Source organism: Schistocerca piceifrons, chromosome X, assembly GCF_021461385.2.
Source record: "Schistocerca piceifrons isolate TAMUIC-IGC-003096 chromosome X, iqSchPice1.1, whole genome shotgun sequence".
Taxonomy (NCBI): domain Eukaryota; kingdom Metazoa; phylum Arthropoda; class Insecta; order Orthoptera; family Acrididae; genus Schistocerca; species Schistocerca piceifrons.
In genome coordinates this window covers 563,176,913-563,193,497 of record NC_060149.1, presented here as the reverse complement: position 1 = coordinate 563,193,497, position 16,585 = coordinate 563,176,913, and positions in this window count along the sequence as shown.

Genomic DNA, 16,585 nt, shown 5'->3' with positions numbered 1-16,585 from the left:
TAACTTGAATTTAATACCTTGTGTCATTACGGAAGATAATTAAAGGCGAACGGTAAAGCGTGCGAGATCTTTTACCGGTGGGCGGTCTTTTGTCGGAGCCTTTGTGCTTTGGTCGGTCGTTGGTGAGTTTATTGAGGAGTCTCTGCTGACAAAAAGCTGTGTGAGTTAAAGATGTTAACATTTCAGTAAACTTGGAATAAACTTGTGTGTCAGATTTACAGACATTAACTTTTCGCTGGACATAAATCACTTGACTATGTGTTACTGGTGATTCATTTTGTGTGGCTATATGAACTATAACTTTTTCTTGGGACCTGAGGCAGCTGAGATCCGTAATTATTTTCTGCAGCTGATATTTATATTCATATGTTTAAGAACTAGTAATTAGCCAGGACACAGAACTTCAGTTTACACAGGGATTTATACAGCGACTGATTGTGAGAAAATGTACTTTTATAATTCGAGTGTTTGCTGCTGAGTCTCGTGCTTTAATCTGCAGTCAAATTAACTTTTCTTTCATTCAACATAAAGCGCTCTGCAAGTACTACATATACACTCCTGGAAATGGAAAAAAGAACACATTGACACCGGTGTGTCAGACCCACCATACTTGCTCCGGACACTGCGAGAGGGCTGTACAAGCAATGATCACACGCACGGCACAGCGGACACACCAGGAACCGCGGTGTTGGCCGTCGAATGGCGCTAGCTGCGCAGCATTTGTGCACCGCCGCCGTCAATGTCAGCCAGTTTGCCGTGGCATACGGAGCTCCATCGCAGTCTTTAACACTGGTAGCATGCCGCGACAGCGTGGACGTGAACCGTATGTGCAGTTGACGGACTTTGAGCGAGGGCGTATAGTGGGCATGCGGGAGGCCGGGTGGACGTACCGCCGAATTGCTCACCACGTGGGGCGTGAGGTATCCACAGTACATCGATGTTGTCGCCAGTGGTCGGCGGAAGGTGCACGTGCCCGTCGACCTGGGACCGGACCGCAGCGACGCACGGATGCACGCCAAGACCGTAGGATCCTACGCAGTGCCGTAGGGGACCGCACCGCCACTTCCCAGCAAATTAGGGACACTGTTGCTCCTGGGGTATCGGCGAGGACCATTCGCAACCGTCTCCATGAAGCTGGGCTACGGTCCCGCACACCGTTAGGCCGTCTTCCGCTCACGCCCCAACATCGTGCAGCCCGCCTCCAGTGGTGTCGCGACAGGCGTGAATGGAGGGACGAATGGAGACGTGTCGTCTTCAGCGATGAGAGTCGCTTCTGCCTTGGTGCCAATGATGGTCGTATGCGTGTTTGGCGCCGTGCAGGTGAGCGCCACAATCAGGACTGCATACGACCGAGGCACACAGGGCCAACACCCGGCATAATGGTGTGGGGAGCGATCTCCTACACTGGCCGTACACCACTGGTGTTCGTCGAGGGGACACTGAATAGTGCACGGTACATCCAAACCGTCATCGAACCCATCGTTCTACCATTCCTAGACCGGCAAGGGAACTTGCTGTTCCAACAGGACAATGCACGTCCGCATGTATCCCGTGCCACCCAACGTGCTCTAGAAGGTGTAAGTCAACTACCCTGGCCAGCAAGATCTCCGGATCTGTCCCCCATTGAGCATGTTTGGGACTGGATGAAGCGTCGTCTCACGCGGTCTGCACGTCCAGCACGAACGCTGGTCCAACTGAGACGCCAGGTGGAAATGGCATGGCAAGCCGTTCCACAGGACTACATCCAGCATCTCTACGATCGTCTCCATGGGAGAATAGCAGCCTGCATTGTTGCGAAATGTGGATATACACTGTACTAGTGCCGACATTGTGCATGCTCTGTTGCCTGTGTCTATGTGCCTGTGGTTCTGTCAGTGTGATCATGTGATGTATCTGACCCCAGGAATGTGTCAATAAAGTTTCCCCTTCCTGGGACAATGAATTCACGGTGTTCTTATTTCAATTTCCAGGAGTGTATTAAATATTGTTAAATTGTTTTTTTGCACAGTCAATCCGCCCCGATGAGGCCTGCATTCACATATGTATGAACAGTATTTAATATATACTTATTTCATTTGAAATATAACTGTCACACTGCAGCCCGTTAAAGACTTTCAGAGAATACGGAATAGGTTGCAAAACATGCGAGTGGCTAGAAGACTTCTTACGTAATTGAAACTAGCAAGTTGCCGTTGACGGCAAATGCTCATCATACGTAAGGGTAAGGTCAAGAGTGACCCTAGGAAGTGTGATAGGACTGTTCTTGTTCTATACATATGGAACTGATCTAATAAATAGTGTGAGCAACAATCTGCGGCAGTTTGCTGATGACGCTGTAGTTTACGGAAATGTGTCGTCGTTGTGTGACTGTAGGAGGATATAGGATGACTTAGAATTTCTGTTTGGTGTAATCAATGACAGCCTGCTCTAACCGCAAAAATTGTAAAACAATGCGAATGAACAGTAAAAACAACCCTGTAATGTTCGAATACAGAGTAGCTAGTGTGCATCTTGATACAATAACGAGGATTAAATAACTAGGCGTCACAATGAAAAGCTGTATGAAATAGAATGAACATGTAAGGTCTATAGCATAGAAAGTGAATAGGAGACTAGGCTTTCATGGGAAAATTTTAGGAACGTGTAGCTCACCTATAAAGTATATCGCGTATAGAACACTAGTGCTACCCATCCTGGAGTACTGCTCGAGTGTTTGCGTTCCCCATCAGGTTCGATCAAGACGTGAGTATTATGGAGATCCGTCGTGAACTCTAATGGAAATCCCTTCAGGGAAGACGACTTTCCTTTCGCGAAAAACATTGAGAAAATATACAGAACTGTCATTTGTTGCTGACTGCGTAACTATTCAATAATCGCCAGTACACATTTAGCGTAAGTACTGCGAAGACAAGAGAAAAATTATGGATCGTACAGATGCACATAGGCAATTGTTTTCCTTTGTTCCATTAGCTACTGAGAAAGGAAAGGGTATAACTAGCAGCGGTAAAATGTACCCGCCGCCACGGTGCCTAGCGGCGTATGTTGTTTGGTTGGTTGATTTTCGGGAGGGGACCAAACAGAGAGGTCATCGGACCCATTGGATTAGTCAAGAAAGGGGAAGGAAGTCGGCCGTGCCCTTTCAAAAGAAGCATCCCGGCATTTGCCTCAGTTGTTTTAGGGAAATCATGGAAAACCTAAGTATGCATAGCCGGATGCTGGTTTGAACCGTCGTCCCCCCGAATGCGAGCCCAGTATGCTAACCACTGCGTTACCTCGCTCGGTAGCGGTGGGTATATGTAGGCTAAGGTGCAGACGTATATGGTTCCGTCAACATCATTAACCCTACGACATTTTTCTAAAAAAAGTGGTTCAAATGGCTCTGAGCACTATGGAACTTAACTGCTGAGGTCATCAGTCCCCTAGAACTTAGAACTACTGAAACCAAGCTAAGATAAGGACATCACACACATCCATGCCCGAGGCAGGATTCGAACCTGCGACCGTATCAGTCGCGCGGTTCCAGACTGTAGCACCTAGAACCGCTCGACCACACCGGCCGGCCGACATTTTTCTAGTCTTTTTCTCATTTACGTATAATAATCGCTAGTTTCTCTGCGTACAAGGAAGAGTTTGATGATTATTTCTGTATTAAGTATATGGGCTATAAAACGAGAGTAACTACCGATCCCTTCTGATTAAAATTGACTCGAACCAACAAATTATGTCGTGCACTGCCCACACCGATAGAGACCAGTAAAAATAATGGAGCTATTTCACATCTTACAGCACACTTAAAATATTTTACTAACAACGGAAAACGTCTTTCAGACTTCGTCTAACAGAAGAAATGAACGAAACTATTACGAACAGCTCCTCAGGACGTTCATGACAAACAGTCATCAGCGAACAGCATTTCTAAGGATAGCGGGTAAAACCATCATAACAGGATTATACCAATGGAAACAGAAAAAGATTTTCGAATTGTTTTCAAGGTTCATAAATTGTTCGAGTGGTAGTTGACTACGTTCTGTAGTCTGCAGAGGAGATTCGTCTCTTATATCGTAGGTAGACGTGCAATGACCATGGCAGTCTGTACATTGGCGTCACATAATAGGCTTGATGAAGCTCACGAGTCTTAAAGATATGTTCAAATTTGAAATGTCGAAGAGTTCTCAACACAAAGATTACTCGGAGGAGAGGTGAATTGGGTTACGATGATGCTAAAGGCGTGAAAAATGGAAAAAAATTGGTTCTAATTGACTGTGAGGTTGTGGAATATCTCTGCCATGATGTCGTTGTGAAGTTTATTTCACAGAGGTAAAATATCGCTATGCCACTATGTGTCGCTGTGTCTGGCAGTGGTTAAGAAAATCGCCATAGCTTTCACATCGATGTACACATTAAAATTAACGCAACAACTGAATAGTGTTGTGTACTGCCCAAACAAATTGTTTAATACCCTCCAGTGCGAATAATGTAGAGCTAAAGAACTCTTAACTTGACACGGGAATTCTAACCAAGTTACCAGTTGCTCCACTTTTCTGTTCAGCGTACGAATTATTCACAGGAAGTGACAGTGTGAAAGTTCGAACATTTTAGTATGCATTTCTTTACATCGTGTCAGGTACTACTGTGCAGATAGCGATTATTTATAATTTACGTAAAATGAAATCAGTAAGATGTATTCCGTAAAAATATAGCCGGCCGGGGTGGCGGTGCGGTTCTAGGCGCTACAGTCTGGAGCCGAGCGACCGCTACGGTCGCAGGTTCGAATCCTGCCTCGGGCATGGATGTGTGTGATGTCCTTAGGTTAGTTAGGTTTAATTAGTTCTAAGTTCTAGGAGACTGATGACCTCAGAAGTTAACTCGCGTAGTGCTCTGAGCCATTTGAACCATATGAACCGTAAAAATATAGGGACGTTTTCTGTGACTGTTTCTACGAGGGCTATCCACAAAGTACATTACGTTTTGGAATTAAAAATAAATAAAGGATTGGAAATTTTTTTATTATATACAGATGAAAGCCACACTTAAATACTGCTTTTCTACATAGTTGCCATTTAAATTATGGCACTTATCGTATCGATGGACGAGCTTGGAAATTCCGTCGTCGTAAAATTCGGCCGCCTGTGCCTTCAACCACGTCATGACTGTCTTTTGGGACAGAAAATGTGTGATATTTGTGTATTTCCTGGAAAGAGGCACTACAATAAGTTCTCAAAGGTATTGCCAAACTCTGCACAACCTCAGAAGAGCAATACAAAACCAGCGCAGGGGAAGGTTGGGCTCCAAGATCTTGCTGATTCACGACAACGCCCGGGCCCACACGGCAAACGCCACTCGTGAAGTTCTCGAATCTTTTAAGTGGGAGTTGTTTCCTCATCTGCCGTACAGTCCCGACCTGGCACCGAGCGACTTCCACTTATTCCCAGCAATGAAGAAGTGGTTGGCTATGCAGAGTTTTGATGACGACGCACAGCTTCAAGAAGAGGTAACCACGTGGTTGAAGGCGCAGGCGGCCGAATTTTATGACGAAGGAATTTCCAAGCTCGTCCATCGCTACGATAAGTGCCTTAATTTAAATGGCAACTTTGTGGAAAGGTAGTATTTAAGTGTGGCTTTCATCTGTATTTAATAAAAAAAATTTCCAATACTTTATTTATTTTTAATTCCAAAACGTAATGTACTTTGTGGATAGCCCTCGTATATAGAACTGAAACAATATTACAATAAAATAATAAATATTTTCTCGTTACCATATTTTCATGTTTTTATTAGCAAACAAGTTTACCAGGGCCAACACTTGATAAAAACAATTCCGTTTAAAACAGTGAAAATTTATGGAAATCGCACTCTCTGCTATTCAGACCCAGGGCTTTCATGACATATTGACAGACGGAGTATGCTTGAGCTATCCTCGCTTCCATCTTTAAAAAAATGTAAACTGATGAAACCTATGCTGTTTGGATTTCGAACTTCAGAGCACAATGACAGACATCAGGACACGTCAGCTGTTTGGACCATCATGAATTTTTTCAGAGGTGAAGGAGAGGAAATCATGATGGACTGGAGAAAGGTGTAGACGAGAGTGATGGAAGGGAAGGAAAACAGAGGGAGGGGATGTAGGGTAAGATAGGATGATGACGATGTTTGGTTTGTTGGGCGTTCAACTGCGCGGTCATCAGCTCCCGTACAAAGTCCCAGGTTTTACACTGTCCAGTTTTTTCACAATCCAGTGTAGTCACTGTCACGAATGATGATGATGATGGTGAAATGATGCGGACAACACAGACACCCAAACCCCAGGCCGAGAAAATACCCAACCCAGCGGGGAATCGAACTCGGGAGCCCGTGATCCAGAGATATCATTGCTAGCCACTAGACGATGAGCTGCAGACGCAAGATAGGATAAACGTCAGTAGATGAATCCTTTCTTCCATATCTCCCGTTCCAATACTACTTTCATAAACATACAGCGGATTTGCTTACCTTGCAACAGTGGAAGCGTGTGGCAATTTTGGCAAGACTCTTTAATAGCTGCATTATGCTTCATGATTATGCATTCGCAAATGCTAACGTTCATGTAACATGCTACATTAGTAGGAAATGCGTTGTAATGATAGTCCAATAGAGCTGCCGTTTAGTGAACTGTTTATTTATTGCTACCAGTTACGAACTCCTTTTCATGCGGTACGCAATAATGTTGCAAAAAGTACATTACATTTGAGAAATAGCATTCACTGTCTTATTGCGTACTGCTTGAAAATGAGAAATGTACGAAACCTATAGCAGTTAGTAAAAAATATATTAAAAACAGGTTTGGTGCACTGTCATTATACTGCACTTCACACAAATTGTAGCTACAGAACAGTATACAAAAGAAATGTCCCACATTAGTGTAAATGTCAGCAATTTCAGTAACACCATGCACCATTAAAATAGTTACGTGGTGCATTATGACTGTCTACTCTCAGTCGCCTTCCTTATTTAAGTTTTTCACTGTGTCCTTAAATCGCTTGAGGCAAGTGCCGAGATGATTCCTTTGATAGGGCATAGCCGATTTCCTTCCCCATATTATTCATTGGTATGTTACTAACTTATTTATACTGAAATGGCATGAGAAGTTCCGTGTAGTAACATTTCAGGTAGTTGGGTACTGCAAATTTTGAGTTCAGTATTTATCATTCTGATAGTGTCATCCATCTCACAGTCAGTGCTTGCACTTACGTGTGTGTTGAATACCTGACGTATGAGCTGAAAATTTTCTATATTGTAAGACTTTGTTATCCACATGCCACTTATAAAACTGAGCATTTTTATGCAGCTTATTCCTAGGAGCTGTCGGCTGAGTTTTCTCTGGTTCTCCGGCATACATTTGCATATTAATTTTTTATATGCGTACTGGGTCCGCAGCTCGTGGTTTTGCGGCAGCGTTCTCGCTTCCCGCGCACGGGGTCACGGGTTCGATTCCCGGCGGGGCCAGGGATATTTCCTGCCTCGAGATGACTGGGTGTTGTTTTGTCATCTTCATCATCATCATTCATCCCCATTACGGTCGCAGGAAGGCAATGGCAAACCACCTCCACTAGGACCTTGCCTAGTACAGCGGTGCGGGTCTCCCGTATCGTCCCCTACGCTCCTCGGAGTATAGGACCTCATCATCATCATGTGTACTGGAGTAGGCCCAAACAAACTCTTAATGACATTATAATTAAATTGAGACCATTAGCTGCTTACAGGCATTGATAAATATCAACGGAAACAGTTGAAAATGTGTGCCCCGACCGAGACTCGAATCCGGGATCTCCTGTTTACATGGCAGACGCTCTACCCGACTGAGCCATCGAGGACGAAAAGTATAGTGCAACTGGAGGGACTTATCTCTGGCACGTTCCCCGTGAGACCCACGTTTCGAACTTACTGTCCACACATTACATTTGTAGTGCACCTGCCCACTATACTCAGTACTCGCGGCAGTCAGTCTACCGATTACCGTAAGAGTTTGAGCAATGTGAGTGCATCCGTACTGAAGAAGGTCATTGGCCGGTAAGCCTTACGTATATGAAGATGGTATCTGTTCTTTCGGACATATCCGAAAGAACAGATACCATCTTCATATACCTCATACGAACAAACTCTGATCATCGCACCGTTCATGTGACACCCAGAGTCGACGGAAAGAGTCGGTTTGTTTCCAGTAACCAACAAAATGATTCTGAAAGCAGAATTTTTCTGCCCATTCGATCGAGCGTCCCAGCATGAGTCTAGTGCAGCATTCATTTTATCGATATGTCTCAACAGGAACGTTAAAAAATTACTTTTTACGTGACACATCACACTTTATAACTGAGTTCGTCCAGTCTCAGGTCTTAGCGTCAGACGCGAACTTTCGACCGTTGCCATTATGCCACATTGTCGGGCTAGTTCACAGCTTGACTGGCTGCTGCCGAACGTAGCACACAGCAACACTTTCTGCCTGTCCTCGTAGCCAGCCAGTAGCCTGGTTGACCGTCACTGTCAGCAGCTATACCACGTCACAGACATCAACTAAGAAGTCATTTAAACTGTCTTGTCTCCTGCACTCTATAACACGAAGTAACCGCTGCCTCTGTGGCATACTCTGATTCTATGTACATAGCGATCAATCTGTATTTTCCTTTCTACTTTCAGTTTCCGATGCATCAGTTCAGTGGTCCCAAACCAGATTCCAGATCTGAAGAGAAAGTGGCTATGAAAAAGTGTTTGATTATATGTTTTTAATGTAGCCATCAGTAGGCATTAGCTGTTACGCCGGAGAAACTTGAGTTTTCCACTGCATTAACGATTCTAATCAAGCCTTCATGACGCTGTAGGTTTTCAGAGACACTACTCTTCTTTCGTGTGTTTTGATGGAATACATCTAACTAACCATTGAATCCTGCTGGTTCAGACTAATGAAGTTTCTTTTTCCCAAAAGTACTCAAATCTTGCACTAACGAAGACAAAAACAAGCTTCTTCAATTAGGGAAACAGCACTGATATTGATCCTTCTGTGTTCTCAAACGAACGTCAACAGCTTCTTTGTTATGAGACTTGTAAAGTAATAGCGAGAAGATTTTAATATTGACGAAGAATGATTTTTAACCTTCCGACGTAAAACGGAGGAGATAATATTAAGCTGACGAGTGGTAAATCTTACGCAGGGTACCGTGTCATTAATCATTTGTGTTTTTGATGGGGAACGCGTAGCTACCCTATAGAAAACCGATATTCTGTCACACATTTTGCCTCTGCAGCAGCTTGCACATAAACACGAGCTGTCAGAAGAGTTTTCCATTTATTTTTGACAGTGTCGTCAGACTAAGGTCGTTACAGTTCATATCCTTATATTTGACAGGCCCTGGGAACTTAATCACGCCAGGCTCTCATTATTAAACAGTACTAGTGTCATTTTACAATCTTTAATGAAAAACATACCATACGAATGAAACAGGGTTACCGGTTATCAGTGAGATAGTAGAGTCTGGGACGTTCTAAAATGGAAGTATCAGAATAGTAACATTTATAATTTTACGATAAAATGATTGATTGAAATGTAGAATACTGACTTCGTTACCAAGAGTACTGAATAATTGAAGAATGTTTTGGACCGACTTGGCACAATAATTGGGAAACATGACTTGTATATGAGACGTTTCGAGTTGATATCCGTGTTCGTCCAGCGTGCTTTACTTTTTCTATGGGTTAAGTAACTAGCTTAATACGTTAAGTAGAATCGGCGTTGTATTACCGACTTCTACACAGGATATTGTCTGTGATATCTCTGATAGAAACGTATATGTATTATAGTTGGACTCTACGAAATTTGTATAGTCTGCCCTGTTTACGGAAATACAGTTCAGCGCTGAGGCCATTAAATTGTTTCCTTTGTTAGTAAAACAGAAACAGCAAAACTGTTACACAATTCTGTATGAGGTATTCGTTCACAAAATTTTATCGCAAACAAGTTTCAGACAAACATGAGGAATTTTTTATTGATTCCCACGGAGGTTCACAGGATATTTCCGCAATACTGTCGTTTGAACGACGGCAGGTAGGTACAGTCCAAGGAGAAATCCTCTTCTTCGAACTATTCTGTTGCATTCTAACTACCAGGACCAAAAATTACCGGTCAATACTGAAAAACAAGTCTCACTAAAGTCTTGTATGGGTCTGCTTGGAACATAGTTTCCCAGATCTCTCACTTTTCTCAAAACCTAGAAAACGTTTAACATTTTCTAGCACTTAACATTGGCTTCTAGCACTAGCGGTAGGATGTTCACTGATGTGAATGTGCCCGGAAGACTATACTGTAGATGCCATAACATTGTTCTTCTGTGTATGCCCTATTACCAACCAATGATCCACTTTTAAAGAGAAGTACCGAAACCAAAACAAAACAGACGTATTGTTTGTGTTCCTCTTAGTTTATTTATGATTGTCTATCGATAATATTTTGATGCAGAGCAGAGTATCAAAAGCGTGTATCTTTCAGTGAAATTCTACCACAGAAAGCTTATTCAGATTGTGATACACGATATGTTTCACATCCTACGATGATTCACGATTTTTTAACTCCTACTTCATTCCTAATGTTCTTCCATGAATAAGTACTCGATTTTTAGAACACTGCACTTCACTGACACTAAATGTACCTTTGTTTTCATGTTGTGTAGATGTCCTTCCACAGCAGGTACTTTGTTTTGATGCCACACACACACACACACACACACACACACACACACACACACACACACACACACACACACACACACTAGTCGGAAAGATGTAAACACATAACATCAAACGCTTCCACAGCCACAGACAACGAAACAAGAGACATCGCAACATCAAAACAAAGTACACGAAGTGTAAGTACTTCTATACTACACGAAAAAGTTGATCCTGTGTCAGCGAAGTGCAGTGTTCTAAAAATCGAGCATCTACGTCTGGAAGAACATTAGGAGCGAAGAACACAGTAAAAAGTCTTCATTAATAGTCCTAATTTATTACTGTGTAATACAATTAGTATAAAACACTAGAACCGTTTACGATCTTAACAGACTGATTTGTAAGATAACTAAATTGTTACAGTGAGCACTGAAAATTCTTTGAAGTAAAGTTAAACTCACATAGTCTAAATAAGAACTTTATACAGAAGACTGTATATAACCTAGATTACTTGTACAGCAGCAACTAAGGAAGAAAAGCAGGCCCAAAAACCTAAACGGCAAGTATGAGACACATTTGTTGACAGCAGATCAGATTCACAATTACGCCAAAAAAGGCCTTCCCTAGAATAACTTCGCATTTCTTCTAGAGATTAGCCTGTTAATTTCTGGAGCATATTCGTTACACACTACTCCATACTACACTGAAGAGCCAAATAAAGTGGTACATCTGCCAAACATTGTGTAGGACCCCGCGAGTACGCAGAATTGCGGCAACAAGACGTGGCATGGACTCGACTAATGTCAGAAGTCGTGCTGACACCATGAATCTTGCAGGGCTGTCCTTAAGCCTATAAAAGTACGAAGGGGTGTAGATCTCATTCGAACAGCACGTTGCAGGGCATCCCAGATATTCTCAATAATTTTCATGTCTGGGGAGCTTGGTGACCAGCGGAAGAGCGTAATCTCAAAAGAGTGTTCCTGGAGCCACTCTGTAACAATTCTGAACGTGTGGGGTGGCGTATTTTCCTACTGGAATTTTCAAAGTCCATCGGAATGCACAACGGACGTGAATGGATGCAGGTGATCAGACACGATGCTAACGTATGTGCCACCTGTCAGAGTCGTATCTAGACGTATCAGGGGTTACATATCACTCCAGCTGAACACGCCACACACCATTATAGCGCTTCCACCAGCTTCAACAGTCCCCTGCGAACGTGCTGGGTCCATGGATTCATAAGGTTGTCTCCATACCCGTACACGTCCGTCCGCTCGATATAATTTGAAACGAGACTCGTCCGACCAGGCAACATGATCCCAATCATCAACAGTTCAATACAGCTGTTGACGGGCGCAGGCTAGGAGTCAAGATTTTTGTCGTGCAGTCATCAAGGATACACGAGTGGGCCTTCGGTTCCGAAAGCCCATGTCGATGATGTTTCATTAAATGGTTAACACGCTGTCACTTGTTGATGGCCCAGAATTGAAATCTGCAGCAATTTGCGGAAGCGATGCACTTCTGCCAATTTGAAGGATTCTCTACAGTCTTCGTTGGTCGCGTTCTTGCAGGATCCTTTTTGGCCTCAGCAATGCCGGAGATTTAACGTTCTACCGGATTCCTGATATACACGGTATTCTCGTGAAATAGTCGTAGGATAAAATCATCACTTCATCGCTATCTCGGAGATGCTGTGTTCCATCACTCATACACTTACTATAACACCACATTCAAACTCACTTAAATCTTGATAACGTGCCATGGTAGTAGTAGTAGTAACCGATTTACCAACTGCGCCAGACGCGTGTTGTCTTATATAGGCGTTGCCGACCGCACCATCGTATTCTGGCTGTTTACATATCTCTGTATTTGAATACGCATGCCTATAACAGTTTCTTTCGCATTTCAGTGTAAACCGACTATTACTGAGTTTAGCAGCGCGTCTGCTATTACGTCTACTCGATACCGATTCGAGCCTTTGGAGCAGCAGTACAGAATAAGTCACATCAGCGCAGTGTTCTTTTGTAGATACATTACTTGTTCCATGAACCTTCCGAAGTCTACTTATTCCATTCACCAATCATTTCGGGTATTCGTCATATCAGATATCCTCTGCTGGGTAATGGCAATGTTGTAAATCACTCTCCTCAGCTTTACGCATACATTTTGCTACCCATCTTCCATTAGCTTATCCTCTCGCACCTTCCTTGTTACATGGAACCCATAAATGAATTATCTTCGTTCATGTAGCATCTATTCTTCTTGTTACATGGCCTGTCAACATCACAAATACCTTCTCCAGTCCTATCTTTCTGTCTCTACGCTAGAAGTTTGCTACATACATCATATGGTTGCTCTTCTAGTAACTGTCAGTTGTTGGATAGTTTTTATACTGAAAGGTCAAGTATCACTGTCATATCTCAATGGTGATAATAAACCCAGAAGGTAAATGTTGGTGGTTCTCTACAATTAAAATCCATCAACTACGTATTGCATTCACATCCGCAACTAGTAAAGGCAGGGCCTGTGAGGTCCATCGGTCACGAAATAACCACTGCTGTTAACGGGCCGTACTCGCCAACCATGCACTACGGCTATCGCGGCCGGCCCCTCCAAGGTGCACTGTGTCGACCGCCAAGCTAAAACCGTGTGTCCATCAGCTAGAGCCAACCCTCACAGCCTCCCACTAGTTCTTGTCCGGAACGTAGTCAACAACGACTCACTACCCACAGCAGGCACTGCTGGACAAGCCCCTCGTACACAAGACACTGGCGACGGGACGCACTCGGGGACTCTCCTTCTGAGCTGGAGCGCGTGCCCCCATCGTGAATCATGCACCTCCCAGCGAGGTGTCAGGGACACAGCCTCAAGCGCGCGCCCGACATTTTCTCTTGTCTTGGCTGCCTTCTTTCTTGTGAAGGAGAATTATTATAGTATTGTTCCAGCTTTTGGGAAATGTGTTCTTACGTAGACACAAGGTAGATAATTTAATTCGTATTGCATCGTTATATTTTCTCCATCTTCAACATTTTTGATCGATACACTATCACTAATCTTTTAATGATGCACTTTTAGGTTCTTTTCATTGAAAGGAATCATAATCTGATTTGGAACACTTCTGTCTAGCTGTAAGACAATCACAATTCACAGCTTGTCATCATTACAGCAGAGAAAGATACATGCATAGCCATTTAACAGAAAATTCGACATCGCTCATAGAAAATATGGTAGATTCTCATGCTGAACATTGAGGGATGACCCAGCATTTTCAAATCGGAATGCCCGTAAAAACCTCGACGACAATCATGAACGCTATATCTGTCTTGGAAGATATCATTCATGTCTTTTGGGTAACATGATTAATGTCAGGTCGAACATGGCTATCGTTGAGATTTTAGCGGTTTCTGCTTTCCGTGTGGCAACGATTTACTGACCTAAGGTACCCAGGAAAGGGCATGAAAGTGGAGTGGGGTCAGAGCTAGGTCAGGCATTCTCCTTCACGATTGCGAGAAACAGTGTTTAATCTCTATGAGTTATTTTGATGCAATGAAAATGACGAACGTTGGTAATTCTGTTTTGGAAACCACGGATTTAAAGTGAACGGCTTATTTTGCGACGTCGAATCCCTTTCGATAATGTCTTTATGAGTCTCATACATCTATAGAAATGCAGAGAAAATATTTTTACTAAAATATTCTAACAAACAATAATTATGCTAGCCCAACACAGACAGAAGAACCTATAAAAGTCTTATACTATTAAATCACAATGAATGCTTGGCGGGTGCAGAAATACTTACGTCATCTTTATCTAACTGTTTTGAACAGTAGTCGTGGTTAGCGGTATAAAAATATTTTATGCGAGGGTTTACGTACACTGAATTTTAAATGGATTACCTCCCATTAAAGTGATTATTATATAAAATTACCTTTCGCTGGGGAGGCACTTGTTTCATTCCACACATTTTATCCGTGTGACTTTACATTTAATAGTGAGATGTTTGCTCACAAGTATTTTTAGCGATTTAAGGTAACAATGAGATATTTGTTGTAGAATCCAGAGCTACTGCCACTGCTACTGAACTTATATATAATTCTGTCACATTATTTTCAATGACTGCAGTTCTATAATCTCACACTCATACTATCCTCCGCAAAAAATTGTATGATTTCTGTTCGTAATGTAGCGTTCGTAACGCGGTATGGGTGTTAACTGCTACGAACTGAATGAAGAATCTGTTTACTTCGAGTTTTACAGCAAATGTTTTTATGTCGAAATCTCGCATTGCGGTTGTATACACTACGATACAGTATCACACTGCCAAGTGTATTTATAATTACCTCTACTTTTACCATGCGTTTCATTGTCGACAGACTTTTTTTGCGGGCTACACTAAGCCCAGACTCATAAAAATCTTAACAGCAAGTATGAATTTCTTTGATATCTTAGTTCACGCTTCTTTTCTATTTCTTGTCAACGAAATACAGTGAAAGTAATTGGATGCCATCTTCAGTTATACTGAAAACTGCTATTCTTCTTCATGTATAATAATTTATTTCAGCCCATGATCTTAAAGGAGGCTCATAACAAAAATCAGTGGCATTTAGTAAAACATTTAATGCAAGTGCAGCTTAGTGAAGAGCGGAAGAAAACAGCCCTCTCTGCACTCAATATATACGTCTGACGAAATGGCTCACTTCTAGTGATACTTATCTTCCTTATTCACTATATTGTCAGCAAAAAATCAGTTGCAGATGTCATAGCGGAATTTATTTTGTAGCAGCGATAATAGTGCGAAATCTACTGTAGTACCTATTACGACCAGTATCATTAATAGTCACTGCACCGGAATAATGGTTACAATCTGCACTCGGTTTCGATTTTATAAAGGCATCCGACGTTTCTTATTTTTCTCGTACGGGAAACAAAGCTTATATTGTAAGTACCAACTTAGGTGCTGCCTTTTACCAGAAGTATATACGACAAAACTCATTTCTGCGGATGCGATTGTACTTAATGACATTATGATGCAGAGTTTTCCTGTGTTTCTTCAAATATAACAAGGTTTTAGAAGTATTAGACTTCTTCCTATAAGTGTAACAGCTTTATTTGCACGGAGCAAGTGTATAGTGTTTTCATATTCAGAGTAGTATGTCATAGGTTAATAGTACACTGTCTCATTCGTTCAGTCACATTTCCTTTCCGTTATATTCTTCCTAAATTTGGGTCAAAGTAATTTATGACAATATTATGTTCTGACGAACATTTTTATCAATCCACACATAGACACACACACACACACACACACACACACACACACACACACACACACAACAAACAATAAAGACCTCTATATCAAATTTCTTCATCTTTTTTGCTGCAAATATACTGCAGAGGGCCAAAAATTTACGTGATCAGTTACCTCTATTTATTCTAAACCTAACTGTAAACGAAGATCTGATAAAGAAACATGCAAAACGAAAAACCTGTCCCAACGTTTAAGGAAAATAACGCGAACACTATTTTTCTAGGACATCCACTATTGTCACGATTGACATGCCGTTTCAGCAAACGGTAACTGATTTTAAACACGCTAAAAGCCATACAGTTGACTTCGAAACATGTGTATTCCATTTTTGTCGAAAATGCTTCCACGCGAACCACAGCATTTTATGCCAGCATTGAATTCTTTATGCTCTCTGATTCCACACTCCAGGTTCGAATTACTTGAACTGAATTGGTATTTGGAACCAAATGCTTGTAAATTCTCTCTTACTTGGGAATTAACAGCTGCTCACTTAGAATAGATAATTAACAAAAATATTTAACAGAAAAGTTTGTTCACTCTGTCTGCCAAAACACAATTAACTTTTTCTGTCATACCAACGTATTACGT